Source organism: Cervus elaphus, chromosome 25 (genome assembly GCF_910594005.1).
Source record: "Cervus elaphus chromosome 25, mCerEla1.1, whole genome shotgun sequence".
Lineage (NCBI taxonomy): Eukaryota > Metazoa > Chordata > Mammalia > Artiodactyla > Cervidae > Cervus > Cervus elaphus.
Window position 1 is genome coordinate 24,360,014 of NC_057839.1, and position 19,052 is coordinate 24,379,065.

General features: G+C 39.7%; 1 long non-coding RNA gene across 1 annotated transcript in view; it reads right to left on the minus strand.

The window, feature by feature from the left end:
* LOC122683954 overlaps positions 1-19,052 on the minus strand; it is a 250,525-nt gene that overhangs the window by 128,513 nt on the left and 102,960 nt on the right. Inside the window, exon 2 of the long non-coding RNA XR_006337876.1 lies at positions 7,756-7,903. This is a non-coding gene — a long non-coding RNA (uncharacterized LOC122683954). The remainder of the gene's footprint in view (positions 1-7,755; positions 7,904-19,052) is intronic.

The following is a 19,052-nucleotide window of genomic DNA, read 5'->3' on the forward strand; positions in this document are numbered from 1 at the left end:
AACCCAGGGTTCGAACCCGCATCTCTTTCATCTCTTGCATTGGCAAGTGGGTTCTTTACCACTAGCACCACCCAGGAAGTCCCATCTAACAGATGGTGGAGGCTTTAACCCCCTAGGCAGGGGCAGAGTCTCTGTGGTTTGAGGAAGGAAGCTGACCTCTCTTGGCTATGCTTACCATCCTTCCCTGTCAGCTGATTTCTAATTAGCTTGGGCCACTGATAGTTACTGGCAGGAGATCAGGAAACAGTAGGAAAGAAAAATTAATATATTTCATCCCCCCTCTCTAGGTCTCAGGTGACAATTCCAGCAGCTGCTGCATCTCTTGCTTGGCACGTGAGCAGACCCCAAATCTGGCTTCTGCCCAAGGATCCCGCCCCAGGCTCTGGGAACCCCACTTCCTCCTTTTGTCCCTTCAGTCCAGGGCTGGTTGTAGCTTCCTGCCGTGGCCAACATCTGAGTTGCTGCTTTGTCTTCTGTTTGGCTTCTCAACAGTTCCACTAGCTGTATCATTAACTTTCTATATAAAAACCCCTTTTGAACTATCTGAAGAGTTATTTCTTCTTTTGGATGCATTCTGATTGATACAGGAGGAGATATATTTGAGAAATATTTAAGTGACAGAATCAATGAGACTTTACAAAGATAACCCATATCACCTAACTCAAAATTGTTCTCACTCTTTCCTAGGTTCCTGAACCGAAGCTTCCTGTATTGATTCCTTAGCTAGCTGGCCATACCCTCTGCCACAGGAAGCTATCTGCAGTATGGCAGAGATCGAGAGTTTTCAAACTCCAGGTGACTCTAATAAAACAGCAGCTACTGCACGAGTGGAGTGGACAAGCCTCCTCAGAGACTCACCTTCCCCAGGAGTCACCCACTGTCTGCTCCCCCAGGCTTCAGCCTGCCAGCGTCCACCAATGGGAATATGAGCCCTGACAAACAGCATGCCCCGGACATCAATACTTGATTTAGAACCTGCTCCATGAAGATGGAACAGAACAAAGTTAAGCCACCATGTAGTCTGATGGAACGAGGGTAAGGAATATAAGACACCAACGGCCACAAAGGAAAGTGGGAAGGAGATGGTGGTGAACATGTGGATACCCAGGCCACAGAGGATGGCACAGCTCGAAGGAAAGGCATGCCTGGCCTGGCCAGAAAGCAGCCTGGAGACAAGTAGGCATAGCTGCCCTGTGCAATACTGAAGATCTTGCCCTGCCTACGCAGCAGACAGAGGATGCCAGAGAGGAGCCACCTCTCTCCTAGAGAGCTGGTCAGTGTGCAGCGAATAAAGGCTCAGTGAGGGTTGGTTAGATGGATGGATATTTTATTTTTTGACTAAGTGAACTTCTAACTTCAGAATAGTTTCAGAACTCTCTAACTTCAGATTTAGAGAGAAGTTGCAAAGATAGCATAGAGTCCCCATATAGCCTTCACCCATTGTTCCCTACTGTCACTCATTAAATTATGGTACATTTGTCATGAACATTGAAACTGACATTGGTATACCACCACTACTAAATGCCACAGTTCATCTAAATTTCACTATTTTTTTCTTAACATTCCCCCTCAAAGATTCTACTGTATTGCATCTAAGAGCATTTTATCTTTATTTTCAATATATCTTAACTCTTAAAGAGAAAAATATTTGCCCTCATCTATTACATTAAAGGAGTACTCAAATAAACAAACAACAACAAAATCATTAAGATCTTTCCAAACTTCAGTATATTGCCTCAAGAAAGCTTAGGGCAAATTCTCTTCCTTGGGAAAGTGTACTTGGGTATAGAGCACAGGCGTCAAGTTCAAGTTCAGTTGTTCAGTAGTGTCCAGCTCTTTGTGACCCCATGGACTGCAGCACGCCAGGCCTGCCTGTCCATCACCAACTCCCAGAACTTGCTCAAACTCATGTCCATTGAGTCGGTGATGCCATCCAACCATCTCATCCTCTGTCATCCCCTTCTCCTCCAGCCTTCAATCTTTCTAGCATCAGGGCCTTTGTGAATGAGTCAGTCCTTCGCATCAGGTGGACAAAGTATTGGAGTTTCAACTTTAACATCAGTCCTTCCAATGAATATTCAGGACTGATCTCCTTTAGGATGGACTGGTTGGATCTCCTTGTAGTCCAAGGGACTCTCAAGAGTCTTCTCCAACACCACAGTTCAAAAGCATCAGTTCTTTGGCACTCAGCTTTCTCTATAGTCCAACTCTCACATCCATTCATGACTACTGGAAAAACCATAGCTTTGACTAGATGGACCTTTGTTGGCAAAGTAATGTCTCTGCTTTTTAATATGCTGTCTAGGTTGTTCATAGCTTTTCTTCCAAGGAGTAAGCGTCTTTTAATTTCATGGCCACAGTCACTCTCTGCAGTGATTTTGGAGCCCCCAAAAATAAAGTCTATCACTGTTTCCCCATCTATTTGCCATGAAGTAATGGAACCAGATGCCATGATCTTAGTTTGCTTAATGTTGAGCTTTAAGCCACCTTTTTCACTCTCTTCTTTCACTTTCATCAAGAGGCTCTTTAATTCTTTGCTTTCTGCCACAAGGATGGTGTCATCTGCTTATCTGAGGTAGGTTATTGATATTTCTCCTGGCAATCTTGATTCTAGCTTGTGCTTCATCCAGCCCGGCATTTCACATGATGTACTTGTACTCTGCATATAAGTTAAATAAGCAGGGTGACAATATACAGCCTTGATGTACTCCTTTCCCTATTTGGAACCAGTCTGTTGTTCCATGTCCAGTTCTAACTGTTGCTTCCTGACCTGCATACAGATTTCTCAAGAGGCAGGCCAGGTGGTTTGGTATTCCCATCTCTTTAAGAATTTTCCACAGTTTGTTGTGACAGGAGTCAAACAGGTTCAAATCCCAATCCACCCCTTTCTTTTTGGGCCACCTTGGAAAAGTACATAAGTAATTAATTCCTCTTGGGCCTAATTTTCTCATTTATATAATGGAAATAGTGATAATAAAGGTGGGATGTATGGATTAAAGTTAATTGTAAGTGTATACTGCTTTCAAATTGTAGTGCTGGAGAGACTCTTTAGAGTCCCTTGAACAGCAAGGAGATCAAACCAGTTAATCCTAAAAGAAATCAATCCTGTATATTCACTGGAAGGACTAATGCTGAGGTTAAAGTTCCAATACTTTGGACACTTGATGCGAAGAGCCAACTCCCTGGAAAAGACCCTGATGCTGGGAAAGATTGAGGGCAAGAGGAGAATGGGGAAACAGAGGATGAGATGGTTGGATGGCATCACTGACTCAATGGAAACAAGTCTGAGCAAACTCTGAGACATTGGAATACAGAGGATCTTGCGTACTGCAGTCCATGGGGTTGCAGAGTCAGACATGACTTAGTGACTAAATGACACTTACAACAGAGCCTGGGTACGTAGTAAGCACTGATTTGATCTTAGTTGTTATTAGTATTACTATTGTTATATGAATGTAGAGGATTCTGTGTATCTGTCTTCCTGACACTCACCATACCTTTAACTATGTGTTTCATATCTGTCTCTACTTCTAGACTATGATCTTCATGAGTTTAAAGATATTCCTGTCTAATCCAGAGTAGATGATCAGGGAATAATCACTTAATCGTTTTACATGCTGAATGCAGAGCCATCCACCAATCACATGAAATGTAACAGCTTGGAGGAAGAAAAAGTGAACAAGATGCAGTTAGATAGTGGAGATACACATACACATACGATTAAATGGGAGTGAAATATTTAGATTTTGCATCTCAGCATTGGTATATGACACCCTGTCCTTGCTCATATTTAAACTTAATTTTCTCTTGTGTGTTGCAACATACTAAAAGAGAATGTGGTTTTCTGGGATTAACAGTTAAGTCCATCAGGACACCATCCTTTCAAGCATTGCTAATAAAGAGTGGCGGAGGGAATTCTAAATGTAATTCACAGCTATTGCTTTCTGGTGAAACTGGCATTAGGAATACACATGAAATGAACCACTTTTATATTCAATTGGCTTCAATAATCACGTTTCTTGCCAAATGCCCTGAAAAAACTGAGTGTGCTTCATGTGTAAATGCACACTTGGGCTCTGGGAAGCCCAGGCACAGATGTCTGTAACGCTGTGTATATTTCTGCCATAAATGCAGCTTTAAAACGTGCTCCACTCCTATCCAGACCTCCAGACAAGGAAGTTGTTAAATGCATTTTTTTTTTCTTCTTTCCTGTAAGTTGCCTTTGCCTTTGAAATATTGCGAAGCGGTTGTCCCACAGGGTGGAGCGGGAACCCGCAGCTGCAGCGCTTCTTACACTGCCGTCATCTCTGTGGTATGTGGCTTCCTTTCACTCTCAAGCTGGGGAAGATCCCACCCATCCTTTGCATTCCTCCGGAGCAAGTTGTGTCAAGGAAAGGCTTGAGAGGAAGCGATTCCCATCCTCCAGGGTGTAATCAAAAAGGAAGGTTTTAATTAGTTTCTCAGGATGTTCTCAGTTTCTGCACAGAACAGCCCCTCCCTTCTTTGGCATCAGAGTTCTTCTTGGATTATTCAAGAAATACACACAGACTCACAGAAATAGAGAACAGATTTGTGGTTGCCAAGGGGAGGGATGAAGTAGGAGACTGAGATTAGCAGATGTAAACTATTATATAGAGAATGAGTGAACGGCAGTGTCCTACTGTACAGCACGGGAAACTATATTCAATATCCTGTGATAAACCATAATGGAAAAGAATGTATGCATGTATAACTGAATCAGTTTGCTGAACAGCGGAAATTAGCACAATATTGTAAAGCAACTATACTTCAATAAATTTAAAAAGAAAGACAGAATTTTGCTCTCGAGAGTTAAACTCTACATATTCTAATGTAATAAGGGGCCATGTAGCGTGTCTTTCCTAGGACTTATCAAGTTGTAATCTTATACTTATTTGTGTAATTAGTTGATTTGTGTCCATATCTACCACTATGCTGAGGATTCCATGAAGGCAGGGACATGTTGATTTTGGTCACCATTATATCCTGAGCAGAAGTTTGAACATTCCAAATTGGGAAAGGAGTACATCAAGGCTGTATACTGTCACCCTGCTTATTTAACTTATATGCAGAGTACATCATGAGAAATGCCAGACTGGATGAAGCACAATCTGGAATCAAGATTGCTGGGAGAAATATCAATAACCTCAGATATACAGATGATACCACCCTTATGGCCGAAAGAGAAGAGGAACTAAAGAGTCTCTTGATGAAAGCGAAAGAGGAGAGTGAAAAAGTTGGCTTAAAACTCAATATTCAAAAATCTAAGAGCATGGCATCTGGTCCCATCACTTCATGGCAAATAGATGGGGAAAAAATGGAAACAGTGACAGACATTATTTTCTTGGGCTCCAAAATCACTGCAGTTGGTGACTGCAGCCACGAAATTAAAAGATGTTTGCTCCTTGGAAGAAAAGCTATGACCAACCTAGACAGCATATTAAAAAGCAGACATGAAATTGCCAACAAAGTTCCATCTAGTCAAAGCTATGGTTTTTCCAGTAGTCATGTATGGATGTGAGAGTTGGATCATAAAGAAAGCTGAGCACTGAAGAACTGACACTCTTGAACTGTGGTGATGGAGGAGACTCCTGAGAGTTCCTTGAATAGCACTGAGATCCAACCAGTCAGTCCTAAAGGAAATCAGTCCTGAATATTCATTGGAAGGACTGATGTTGAATCTGAAACTCCAATACTTTGGCCACCTGATGTGAAGAACTGACTGCTTAGAAAAGACCCTGATACTGGGAAAGATTGAAGGCAGGTGGAGAAGGGGATGACAGAGGATGAGATGGTTGGATGGCATCACTGACTTAATGGACATGAGTTTGAGCAAGCTCTGGGAGTTGGTGATGGACAGGGAAGCCTGGCGTGCTGCAGTCCATGGGGTCACAAAGAGCTGGACATGACTGAGTAACTGAACTGAACTGAACTGATAACTGGAGAACCAAGCAGTATGTCTGGCATATATTAGACCCTCAACAAATAGTTGAAAAATAAAATAATAAAAGATGTTATTGAAGGAGCCTCCACTATAGCAAACAAAACAGTCCTTGAAGGATAGGAGGCTCTCAGAGACTGCTTCCTCACAAGGTTGCTAGAAGGAAAATGGTTGATGCTATGAAGTCTTTTCCATGGTCCAGACACTTAAATAAGTGCATCACATTTGTTGTATATGGTAACTCAAACAATCCTTACAACAATATTATGAGCTAGATTCAGTTATTAGCCCCATTTTACAAATGAGAAATCTAAGACAGAGAAAATGCAGGTCAGTGAAATTTCCCAATGTCAAAAAGCAGCTCAAGTAGAGCCTTGAAGAGAACACAGTCCAACTGGCTTTAGAAACTGGAATGCTCTGCAGAGACTACTTTCAGTCACAGAATACAAGTGGCATAAAATAACAGTTTTAACTGGCAAAAAAATAAATTCAGTTCTGGACAGATGTAGATAAATGTATAAATTTCAGGCTGCCCATATATTATATAATATAAACACACATTTCAAATTTAACAAAGTGAGAGATTGTGCTATATCTATTTTATCACAATAAAAAATACTTAATAATGGATTATGGACATAAAACCTAACTCCATAAAACTCAAACAATAAAACTAAGAAAATCTTTTTTAAAAATGATCATGCACCATTCACAGCAAAAATTTGTTGTTCAGTCACTCAGTCATGTCCAACTTCTTGTGAGCCCATAGGCTGCAGCATGCCAGGCCTCCCAGTCCTTCAGTATCTCCCACAGTTTGCTCAGACTTATGTCCATTGAGTCAATGATGCCATCCAACCATCTCATCCTCTGCCATCCCCTTCTCCTCCTGCCTTCAATCTTTCCCAGCATCAGGGTCTTTTCCAATGAGTTGGTTCTTTGCAGCAGGTGGCCAAAGTATTGGAGCTTCAGCATCAGTTCTTCCAATGCATATTCAGGACTGATTTCCTTTAGGATGGACTGATTTGATCTCCTTGCAGTCCAAGGAACTCTCAAGAATCTTCTCCATCCCCACAGTTCAAAAGCATCAATTCTTCGGCGCTCAGTCTTTATGGCCCAACTCTCATATCTGTACGTGACCACTGGAAAAACCGTAATTTTACTGTATAGGCCTTTGTCAACAAAGTGATGTCTCTGCCTTTTAACATGCTGTCTAGGTTGGTCATAGCTTTTCTTCCAAGGAGCAAGAATCTTTTAATTCCAGGGCTGCAGTCACCATCCACAGCGATTTTGGAGCCCAGGAAAATAAAGTGGCAAAAATAAATAGGTGCAAAAATTCTCTTTCGAATGCCTTTAATATCAAGTACACTCATAGATATTTAGTGAGCCAAAAATCTGTCTTTTTTCCCTAAAATATCATCTTAAGAAGAGCTATTATCCAGAAACCCAAAAATGATGAGGTACAGGAGAAAAGAAACCTGGGGTAACCCTGCCTAATAAACCTGCCTCCTCTAGACAGCCCTGCTACCTCTGGACTGTTCATGAGAGACATATAAACTTTATATAGTTCAAGGGTTTTTTTTTTTTTTTTAAGAATAGTTATTATGTGAAGATAAAAATTAACTGTGTCCTTCGTTCCAGACTCTATGCAATCCCAAATGACCAAAGAATAGAGGTTAAACCCCATCAAATTAAGATTTCTGTACAAAAAAATGACTGCATAGTACTACAAAATACATACTTCAATTCCAAATGGGATTTCAGACACAAAGAAATGGGCAGGAAAACAATTCTCTCACCTCTGAATTTCCATTGCACAGCAGTTCATTTTTCTTGTTCTTGACGTTTAATGTATTGTATTCTGATGGCCGTGCACTTCTCTTATCTCTCTGCAAAACTGTAAAATCCTTAAAACAGGAACTGTGTCTCACAGTAAAAGGCAGGGTGCTAGAAAGAAAAGAATAAGATTTTTATTAGTAAGTAGAATCACCATTCACTATTTGTACAACTTTGGGCAAATTATTTACCTTCTCCCATCTTTGTTTTATTCATCTATAAAATGGGGTTGATAATCCCATGGAGAATTATTAGGTAGGCTTTTAAAAAAATACTTGAAACTTGAGTTAAACATGGCAGATTGAAACATACATGCTTTATTCCAGAAATACATTAAAATTTCAGTAAATAAAAGCTTCTTAAATTGATAAGGGCAAAGAAAGCAAGGAAAAGAGATAAGAGAGAGGAAAACAAACGAAAAAAAGAACAGATGTATAGGAAGCAATGGACTGATTTGTGGTAACTGATTAGCCAGACCAGCAAGCATGGAAGCTCTTCACCAGATAAAGTCAGTAACAAAGTCTGTTTGCCTTTCAGGATCTCAGAAGGCTCAGGCTTGGAGGCAGGAGGAAACTTGGAAGTGAGTGTTGGTAGGGGGAAAAAAGAACACTAATGGAAAGTCTTTGTAAGGAGCAGTGCAACCCTGGATACATTCTGTTCCCCACATACCCAGGTGTCTACCTGGCTTAATGTGAATATTGTTTATGTAAACCTAGCAATGTATAGGCTGAATAGTTATCTGACAGAAAATTATAATTTATATTATAAAAACAGAAGGTAGAAGTGTGCATCAGGGTGAGATGAAATATTTGACCACTACCTTTCGCTGTAGAAAGTTCACAGGCAATATCTAAAACTGACAAATAAAGAGCAGTGTAGCATATTATGTAAAACTATGGAGGCAAATACCAGAAGATTACAGGATTAAAAGTGTTTTTCTGCAGGAGATGAGACTTGAGATGGGCAGGGTGAGACAGGGGCTGGTGTTTTGCATTATGAGCCTTGAAGAATTACTTAACTGTTATATACATTTTTAATCATAAGTATTTTTTTTTAAAATGAGAGCTGGGCTACAAAAGGGAGTCAATAAACATCAGTGGCAGCTCTCTTAACCCCTGTGCATTTTTCTTTTCCTCACGTATTTATTTATGTTCATTTTTATTGCCCTATAGGTTCTCCTCCAATGTTTACTAAGTGACTAAGCAAATGAGCCATCAGGTTCATGTACTGAATCACCAACAAAATCTTCTGAAAGAAAGAAAGGAAGGAATGCAGCTATGACCTTAGATTTTATAATGGAAGGAATGAACTATCACCCAGGAGTCAAGTTTTCAACGGTTAATGATTAGTCTTCTTGGCACTATTTATGGGAGGAAAAGAGAAAGAAGCTGATCTAAATAAGAAATCAGGTACCTGTACCAAAGGTGTGGCCTGTGAAATATGAGAAGTATGTTCAACTTGAAAAACTCTCTTAAAATAAGATCAGCTATCTAAAAATGAGTGGCAAATTAACCTTAAAACACCCTTCGCTATCACCACTGTGACTTGGGTCCACATTTCCCTGTCCCCATTCCTTATTCTCCACAAGTATGGTGTTAATTGGTTTATCAGTGGTATTAATCAGGTGATGTAAGCCCTGAATCTGGGCATATTTACTCTTGGGGAGCCTGACACACAATCGCATATTCACAGATGTACTCAGAGCTTAACACAGCACAAACCAGCAACCATCACTTTTAAGAACCGATTTCACATTTTGGTTTTGTATTTAGTACTGGGTTCTCTTAGGAGTTTTCCATCCCTGTAGTTCTCTCCTCCAGCATACTTTCTTTAGGATGAATGAGGACAAAGAGATTAGAGTAGAAAGAGAACAGCAGATCCACATGGGCAAGCTGTTTGCTTCCAGAGTCCGCTCAGTTGCCTCATCTGTTTCATGACCCCTGCCTGCAACTTCTTCACTGAAGCACACATCAATGGGGGTCAATGATCTGGACATCAACCAAGGAGAAATTACAAGGATCCACACTTTGTTTGTATGTTTGCTTTTTTGTTGAAATGAATGAAGGAAAACTAGCACACGAGGACCATATAGTAGATCTCTTTTTTTCCCAAAAGAATTACTTCTGAAAATCCAGATGACGTGCACTTTTGAAGGTTTTTTAAAATTATATTTTCAATAATAAGAATAAATTAAACTCTCCCTCCCAACAACCATGCATACAGCTTAGCAAAGCTGGTAACTTATGATTTTAAAAAATCCCCTCAGAAATACAAAACCCAGTCAAACAACAAAGGTTCAGATTAAGCCCAAACCAAAACAACAGATGCCTGGCACCATGTCTTAAATGCCACCAAACAGAGGCTCCCGTGGAATGTATTCCCTCCCTCTGGAGGGAATTCCAGAGACACTGAGTCAGCCAGAGACACAGGAGCCAATTGGCTACTGTTGGGCATGCCATGGGACTGGGAAAGTCCCAGGTGAAGAGTTCAAGTTTTACCCAACCTATTTTCTTATTGAAAATCTTCAATGATAGAAAGCTTTTAACATTTGCATAATTATCTAAATGCTGGGCTACATTATTTAATAATGATTAAAGGTCCACTTGAAGCTAGTATTATAAATCAACATAGTTTAATAAAACAAATTTAAAAGATGATAAGAATGGCAGTCCAAAAGAGAACAAAAGATGTGAAATTATGGAAAAATGTTGGTGAATATGAGCTGTGAATTAACCTAAGCCAATTTTGCTGTTCACAATTATTAGGTTCTGGTTCTTTTTAGTAGGTATGTCCTATAGTAAAAGATATGTGGGTGTTCTTGGTCTCTTTCCTTCAACCCTGCTACCATGTATGACAGCAAGTCTCAAGCTGCTATACAAGCTTCTATACAAGCATTCATCATTAAGCAGTCACAAAATGTATCATACATCCAGTACAATAAGCATTATATAGTTACAGGTTTCTAAACTTGTAGGTACTTGGACTATATGCTGTATGAAGTTTCCCCAAGCCAATGCAACAGTATTTGAGAAGCAGGATTTAGCTAAGTCCAGGGAAATAAGCACTCCAAATCAGCAAACTAACTGGAGACTGTCAGAGATAAGCCTTGGATCCCATGCTGAAGGGAACAGACCACATGGTTTTCTGTATTTTTATGCATCATCCATGCAAGAATGAGAATTGCTACTTCCACATTTCTAGCTGGTCTATATATCCAAATACCACTAATTTCATAAATGAACACCTATTTCTAATATTTGTTATGCCACTTTACAAACTTACATTCATTGGGCAGCAGAATTTCTTACAATAGCTAAGAGTAGGGCAGGATCTTCTATTTACATGCTAACTAATAAATCATGTACTGGATTGAAGAGTGTCCCTCAAAATACACGACCTGACCACTAGAATTTGTGAATGCCACTTTATTTGGAAATAGGATATTTGTAGATGTAATCAATTTAAGACAGGATCATATTGGATTAGAGCCTACTTAAAAGGACTGGCATCCTTAGAACAAGAGATGTGGACACAAGGGAGATGTGAACACAACCACATACAGAGGAAAGAACACTTTGTGAAGACTGAGGCAGAGACTTGACACATCAGTTAATCCATGCCAATCAAAGAATGCCAAGAACTATGGGCAACCAGTAGAAGCCAGGAGGGAGGAATGGAGGAAATTCTCTTGGAGCCTCCAGAAGGAATCAGCCTTACTGACACCCCAGTTTTGGTCTTCTAGCTCCCAGGACTGTGAGAGAATAATATTCTATTGTTTTAAGCCTGTGTGTGCTAATTTGTTACAACAGTTTTAGGAAACTAATATACCATGAAATATGCATTTCCAGCAAGGGCCACTAATCATCCCAAGGAACAGATTGAAACTAACCATTATATCACAATGTTAATGGTGAAGTATTTCAAAGTAAATTATAAGCAACATCACAATATGTTAGTAGTGTTGATACACACACACTCACACACACACACACACATATATATAATATATATATATTTTAAATAGCTTTATTAAGAAACTAATGACACACATAAGATCTGGATAATCATTAAGTCTACAGATTTATTCCAAGTTTTCTTAGAAGACACAATGATTTCTATCTCTTCTTTTCCAAAGTTTTGGAGCCTTTATAGGACTTGGCTCATTCATAAGTATAGCTTGCCATTGATCAACAGATACTATTTACACTGTTAAAAGAAGTGAAACTCAATATGTAAAACATCACCTAGCTACACCAGAAATTTTGCTTTTTGAGATGAAGAGATGAACATTTATTTGAAAAAATCCTTTGTGATTATTTTTTTCTATTGTAGGCACACCACAAAAAGAAATAAACAGCATCAATTCTTGGATAGAAAGTGAGGAATACAATTTATTGCAATTTATCTACATTTTTATAGTTTATCAGCAATACACAATTTTATTTAAATCCTCATATTTCTGTGCCAATTCAATCTTTGCTCTTAAATCATCCTAAGTCCCAGTTCTGAAATTGGTTTCTGTATGACCTGCAGAAAGCTGTTTGATATCATACAATGATAATTTGCACCTCCCAAGCTCACTGTGAGGAGTCAGTGAGACCACATATGTCACGTGTGAATTTCACATAGTGCACAGTGTGAGATAAATATTTGCTTCTTTCTTCCATTAAATACCTTAACCTTTCTTGTCAGATCTCATTTGTTTCCATTTTCTGTTACGGCATCTAGACAAGTGAAGGCATGAGCAAAAGTCACAGAAACTCACTGTCTCCTGCAGTTTTGTCTGTAGACTCCACAGAGCTGTGGAGCAAGAATGGGCGAGCCCCCAGCCCTGGAAGAGGCAGGGCCCTGCAGGAAGGAGGGTCAGTGGGCTTCTTGCTCTCCTGCCTTCCCCTGCAGAGTGACACTGGCTGGAAGAGTATTCAGCTGGAATACCTTCAGGACAAGCTCAGTTCTGCCCTTAAACTACACCCCTACACCACCCCACCCAATAGCCCAGCACCTCCTCTTAGGACTACAACTATAATGAACTGCATGTGCCACAAAAGTGGGGCTCCACAGTGCAAGTTAAGGGCCACAGCACCGCCCTGCCTCAGGAACCAAAGAGAATGGATTCCAACTCAGGAACCACCTTTTACCTCCTATGTCATCATTTTTTTTTCCTTAAGAAACATATTTGAAGCTCCTCAGATTTAACTTCTCACCTGAAAAAATGGAGGTCTTATTTCCCGTATTGTTGCCTTGCAGTGAAGATTATATATGCACAAAGTACTTGGCACAGTGCCTGACTCATATTAAGCCCTCAACGAACAATCAATTCTGCCCCCTTCCCCAGCCCTGACCCAGTATGCACTCTAATCAGTCTGCCTTTCCTTCTCTTCTACTCTCATAGAAGTATCATTCTTCACCCAAAGGCTGGCTTTTCACAACTTCTCTGTTTCTTTATCCTTCCTGCTTAGTGAACACTTCCATACCATTCTCCTGGTCTCACTTGTAATGGTATGTAGAGATCCCAGGCTTTTGAGCCTTACAATTGCTAAGATCTCCATAAATGGTCTTAGACTCTCACTGCCACCCTCCGATACAGGTCATACTTTCCTTTACTTACATTTAAAAGAAAAACCAAAGCTAGGAGAGATTAAACTTGCCAAGAAAAACAAGTGAGTGAATCAAAATTCACATCCTGTGTGTCCAACTCCATACTTCCTACACCATATTGTCTGTAACACTTACTTAGGCCATACTGCATTTCATGTTACTTCAAATTTTAGGTATGTGATTCATATGCCAACTGATAGCATGCATGAGGACAGGCTTTGCACAAAGTTTAATCCGTAGTAAATACCAAATATATGCTAATAATTATTATAAATAATCACTAATTAATTCATTGATGATGACTAATTGTAAATGTGTTTATCATCCTATAGACATTTTCAGGTCAAAGAAAATCCTGGTGCAAGAAAGGGATGACTCTTATTTCTTCAGAAAAGAAGTTTTTTAAGTTATAGATTAAACCAAAATCCATTTACATTTGTTATAAAACCAGATATTTGAAAGAAAAGTAGGAAGACAAGGGACCATTCCAGAAGAGTGACAAAGCTCTTTCTCAGCATATCTTGCAGTAATGTTTCTAAAGGTGGTATGTTATTGTGTTGATATGACAGTTGTTGCTATGGTGAAAAGATATTGAAGAAGGATGAAAACAAGACCACTACAAGCCATGTAGAGATGACAGTCCATGTAACCAAGGGGTGGCCCATGTTTATACACTAGTTCGCCTCACCAATCAACAGTGAAAGCCCCGTCCCATCCTCACTCACCCTATGTTAGAATCTAGCTACTGAGTTAGAATGATACAAGAGCAATTCTACAGTGATGAGAATCAAATTCCTTCAATCCTGGTTATAATAAAGATTTTGTATTATCCATCAATTTCAGCAAAGCTGTTCTGAAATGCTTTTGGTATCTGTATCCTGACAATGTGGCTTCGTCTCCTAATGCAAGTAGAGATTGATTTATTTCCCCCTCTGCGTTAAAGACCAAGTGGCCAACAATGAAGGAAAACCAGATTTCTACCTCAGATCTCACAGAGGAGCCCCAGTGAGTCAGCGCCCAGGACTCCTATGATCTCAATCAAGAAAAGCCCACTTAGTGTCTTTGCTCATGTGATGTAGGAATGAGTTACTCTGATAAAAATCTTACCACTGATTTCCTGAGGAAGGAAAAGTAAGATGCAATGTGGCTGGCAAAGCTTCTGATGCCGAGTGGTCGTGGGAGGTTGTTATTGCTTTGTTTCCCCACTGGAGGAGGTGAATGCATGCTTTGGCTTTACATCTGAAACTCAGCCCTATCCCAGGGAAGGACTTATGATTCATGCCGGCAATGGATTTGCCTTTGACCAGATTTTATTAATATGAATGGTCTTGCATCCAAATCACAAGCAGAGAAAAGTTAAGCCAAGCCAGGTGCAGAGTGCCCACACACCCACTGTCACTAGGCTGTGTGCTGAAGACAGTCTGGAAGACCCTAGGACTTTGGTCCACTCTAACTAATGCAGTCACAACTAGAGTTTCCTAGGCTTTTGAAGTTTTGAAATTCAATAACATTAAGATAATTTCTGGAGAGAATGAACATTAAAAATAAGAAAACATTAAAAATAAGAAATATCAAAAACCTACCATGATCTAAAAACCATCATTATATATAACAAAGACATTTAAACAACATAAAAACATAGGAAGAACATAATCTTAGACTAAAAGATAGTCTTCTAAATTACTAATTGAATATTATCCAAAAGAATATTTAAAGGTTCAGCATGTATTATGCAAAAGCTTTGGACTGTGTGGATCACAATAGAATGTGGAAAATTCTTCAAGAGATGGGAATACCAGATGATCTGACATGCCTCTTGAGAAATCTGTATGCAGGTCAAGAAGAAACAGTTAGAACTGGACATGGAACAACAGACTGGTTCCAAATTGGGGAAGGAGTACATCAAGGCTGTATACTGTCACCCTGCTTATGTAACTTATATGCAGAGTACATCATGTGAAATGCTGGGCTTGATGAAGCACAAGGTGGAATCAAGATTGCCAGGAGAAATATCAATAATCTCAGATATGCAGATGACACCACCCTTATGGGAGAAAGCAAAGAACTAAAGAGCCTCTTGATGAAAGTAAAAGAGGAGAGTGAAAAAGTTGGCTTAAAACTCAACATTCAGAAGATGAAGATCATGGTATCCAGTCCCATCCCTTCATGTCAAATAGATGGGGAAACAATGGAAACAGTGACAGACTATTTTCTTGGGCTCCAAAATCACTGCAGATGGTAACTGCAGCCATGAAATTAAAAGACACTTGCCCCTTGGAAGAAAAGCTATGAACAATCTAGACAGCATATTTAAAAGCAGAGAAATTACTTTGCCAAAAAAGTTCCATCTAGTCAAAGCTATGGTTTTTCCAGTAGTCATGTACGGATGTGAAAGTTGGACTATAAAGATAGCTGAATGCGGGAGAATTGATGCTTTTGAACTGTGGTGTTGGAGGAGACTCTTGAGAGTCCCTTGGACTGCAAGGAGATCCAACCAGTCTATCCTAAAGAAAATCAGTCTTGAATATTCATTGGAAGGACTGATGTTGAAGCTGAAACTCTAATACTTTGGCCACCTGATATGAAGAACTGACTCACTGGAAAAGACCCTGGTGCAGGGAAAGATTGAAGGCAGGAGGAAAAGGGGATGACAGAGGATGAGATGGTTTGATGGACATGAGTTTGAGCAAGCTCCGAGAGTTGGTGATGGATAGGGAAGCCTGGCATGCTGTAGTCCATGGGGTCGCAAGGAGTCGGACATGACTGAGAGACTGAAATGATACTGATTATCCTTATGAGACTACAAACCAGTGACAAAACAAAAAAACACAAGTGGTATTTCTTACATTCTGGGGAACCATTAAATATTACTCAGTGAATGATCCTGGATGAGAGTATCTCACCCATCACACACAGGTAAGGTGTGCACATGGGAGTTGTGTTGTGGAATTCATAAAATTGTAAATTTGTGTTAATGAAATCCTGGAAAAAACAATGAAACACCAGAGATAGATTTGTCTGCTGCAGCTGAGATCACAGATGACTCCAACCCTCTCCTGTGTCATTATTTATGCCTCCAGCCCTGGAATAGGCAGGGCCCTGCAGGGAGGAGGATAAGAGCACTGCTTGCTCCCCCACTTTCCCCTGCAGAGTGACAGTGGCTGGAAGAGTGTTCAGGACAAGGAAGAGGATTTTGTGCTCACTTCTGCTTCCAAACTCTCCTGTGTGGCCGTGATTAGCCATCCCTCTTGGCAGTGAACACACAGCACCTGTACCACCTCTGATACTGAAGGCTTACAACACTTACTTACTCATTTTTACATTCCATACATATTTTCTAGATGAGTAGAATATCTGAGAGTCTTCTCTATACAAGAGGAAGAAAGTCCCTGGCAAATTATAAGGCTGAAACATAAATATGGCAGCCTCTGTGATAAGATCAGCAATTTCAAATACTTACATGAGCAGGAAGATAACACACACACAAAAAAGACATCTAAAAAAAGTCTGGAAGCCAAAACCAGGTTTTATAGGTATCTTGTCTTTTCCTAAACCACCCTTTCTTCCACCCTCCACTCAAGTCCTTCTTCCTTTGAGGTCCAGCCTCTACTCAGAAGCCTTTTCAACTATCTCAAGTTGCAGTGATTTTTTTTTTTCTCCCTCCCATGAGTTTCTGGAATAGTTACTATCTCTTCTCTTCTCCCTCAAAGCAAGAATGTAAGCTTTCTATAGCCAAAATGAGTACTAAATAATAGGCCTTTTCCCTTCCTGCCTCCATTTCCCTGAACACTAAGCAAGATATTCCCACCCCTACTTTCTACATACCAGGAAGATCCTACTCACTCCTCAAGGTCAGATCAGCACAGTTGCTTCCTCCTTTTATGTACCTCTCTGGGTTCTCTTCCCTTCAACTCCAGTTAATTACTTCCTCCTCCTCCATGCTCCCCATGTAAAATTTTCCACTGAGCAAAAATAGCACTGACTATGAAACTGTTGAAAGTAAAACTCAGATGGGCCACTAATGCTGCCTGACATCTTCCTCAATTGTTCAATCCAATCTGCAGTGACAAATTAAACTGTCTCTTCTTCCTTCAAATCTCTGAAATAGTCTTGTTCCTTCTGGTATTTAGTCTATTAACTTGCCTCTAAGTCTAATGAGAAGATAGAGACCACCAGATGAGAATTCCCACACACCAACAAGTTCTTTAATAATAAATACACAAAACAACACACACCAAACCCTTATTTCCCTCTTATCTCATTACAGTGGAGGATGTGCCTCTTCTTCTATCTAAGGTTAATCTCCTTAGATACCATCATTTTTTTTTTATCTTCTTGTGAGCTATAAATATTTGTCTTCTTTTTTTCCCTCTTGTATAATCACACTCTCAATAGGAGTCCATCATTTGGCTCTTGCTATGGTCTGAATGTGTCCCCTGCAAAATTCATATGTCAAAATCCTAATCTCAGAATGATGGTTTTAGGAGGTGAGGCCTTTGGGAGGTGCTCAAGTCATGAGCATGGAATGGACTAAGACAGTTCTAAACATACATAAATCTCTTACATTTCAAAACAAAATTGCTGATCCTTGCTTGACCCTTCATCCCTCTATTCCAGCCCCAGTTCCTCAGCATCTCTCCTAGACCCTCCAGAGCCAAATAGCTGCAGGGTTGCCTGTACCTGCTGTCACCATTTCTTCATTTTCCACAAGCTCGTTCTACTTCATTCTGGAGTGAAATAGCCTCTCCATACCTTCCATCATGTGCCCTCTCCATAGGATTGCAAACTTTAGCAAATAAAATGACAGGCTGACCAGTTAAATTTGAATTTCCTATAAACAGTTTTTAGCAGATATTTAGATGTAATATGGGACACACACACACACAAAGTATTTATTTATCTGAAATTCAAATTAGTTGACCTGATTTACTCAGCAATTCTACTTCTTCTACATAATAGAATCTAACAATTATGGATGTCTTCTGATCCTTTGATTTGGAAACGGTTTTCATTGCCACAGGGCCTTTATTGTTGCTGGTTGTATTCATTTCCTAGGGCTGCTGTAGCCAAGACCTATAAACTAGGTGGCTTAAAACAAGAGAAACTTATTATTTCACAATTCTGGAGGTTGGAAGTATGAAGTCAAGGTGTTGGCAGAGCTATGCTCTCTCTAGAACCTCTAAAGCAAGATCCTTCATTTTGCATCTTCTTCTGGTAGCCATAGATAATCTTTGGCTTGGAGCAGCATACTTTTAATATCTGACATAACTTCATACCTACACTTACCAACTCAGTATATATACATGCTTGGCTTTGAGCATAGTACATTATACTGAGTAGGTAAGTGCTTAATGAAGACTTGTCCTATGAATGGAGAAATCAATGGATGAACTATTTTACAGAGCAAATGACTTGAGGGCAGAACAGATTCTTTATATTCACAAAGTCTAATAGAGATCTGCTAGGAAATCAGTGTTCATTAAGAGATTTCTGAATCAGTAACTAGTTGCTATCATCCCTACTCTTTTGCTGCTTTTATCCTGAAAAGAATATCAGAAAGACAATTCCTTGGTCAGGACAAAGAATATATGCTTACTAAATGCATAAAATACCTAATCCATTTTCCTCTGAGTCTCTTTTTTTTAAAACTGAGATAAAACTA